The sequence below is a fragment of the Setaria italica genome, chromosome VIII (genome assembly GCF_000263155.2).
Source record: "Setaria italica strain Yugu1 chromosome VIII, Setaria_italica_v2.0, whole genome shotgun sequence".
In the NCBI taxonomy this organism is placed as follows: domain Eukaryota; kingdom Viridiplantae; phylum Streptophyta; class Magnoliopsida; order Poales; family Poaceae; genus Setaria; species Setaria italica.
The window spans coordinates 30,186,807-30,187,978 of record NC_028457.1 but is presented as its reverse complement, the minus strand read 5'-3'; positions in this window follow the sequence as shown (position 1 = coordinate 30,187,978).

Here is a 1,172-nt window from a genome sequence, read left to right as displayed (position 1 = left end):
TCCAAAATGTCCTCTTTTGAATCCTCCCTCGTGGAGTTGGTGGGTAATTACCCCACCACTGCCACTGATTACACAAAAATAACGTTTCATCTGTTGCCTCACGCCTCTCTTCCATTCTCCCGTGCGCCTCTGTTCTTCCATACAGGGCCTTCACCCGCCCGCCGTAGCCCCTGCCGGCGGCTAGGGTTGCGCCGGCGGCTAGGCTCGGCACCGCCGTAGCCCCTGCCGGTGGCCGGCTGCAGCGCCCCACCGCCGCCGCAGGCTGGCGGAGCCCCGCCGCCAAGCGCCCTGGCCCGAGGAGATCTGCCCGCCCGCCTAGTCCCGCCGGCCGCTGCGCCCCTAGGCCCGTCGCCGGAGCGCCCCACCGCCGGCCCCTAGGCCCGTCGCCGGCCGCAGCTCCCCGCCGCAGGCTGCAGCTCCCCGCCGCCGGCCGTCGCGTCCTGCCGCAGAAGCCCGCCGCGGGCCGTCGCGCCCCTCCGTCGAAGGCCCGCCGCCGGCCGAAGGCCCCGCCGCCGAAGGCCGCCGCCAGCCGCTGCGCCCCGAGGCCGGCCATCTCGCCCCGCCGCCGAAGGCTGCTGCCGGTCACAACGCCCCGCCGCCGGAGGAGGTCCCCCGCTGCCCGTTCACAAGGTATGCTTCCTGATGGTACTTTTTTGAAGTAAAATCAGAGGCCATGGTGTGATTGTACTCGTGAGGCCAATTCTGTTCGTGAAATTCATGTCCTGCTCAGAGCACACCATGATTTGCATGCATTTCGTTTTGGAAACATGAACTGGGTTGAATCTTTGCGAGTTCTTGTTACTGAACCTGTCCAGGAAGAGGTCAAAGCAGGCAGGGGCGTAGTACTCGTGCCTGAGTGGGAATGAAAAGCTAGATGTATTGTATATCTTCCCAAATGGGAATGAAAAGCTAGATGTATTCATAAATTGTTATTTTCTGCCTTGTTATTATTCTTCAAAGATATTTGCATGCCTAGTCCATGGTTATTCATTTATTAACAACCTTGAATAGGTTACATGTAGAGCATTTTTGTAGTAGTATATTATAAAGTACACTATTATAATAATCTATCCGTCACTGAGCTCTTGACGTCATTAGAATCCATGATATTTGTACGCCAAAAGGTCTACATCGGGGCATAGGTCGAGTAGGTTCATGTAGAAATATCCTTT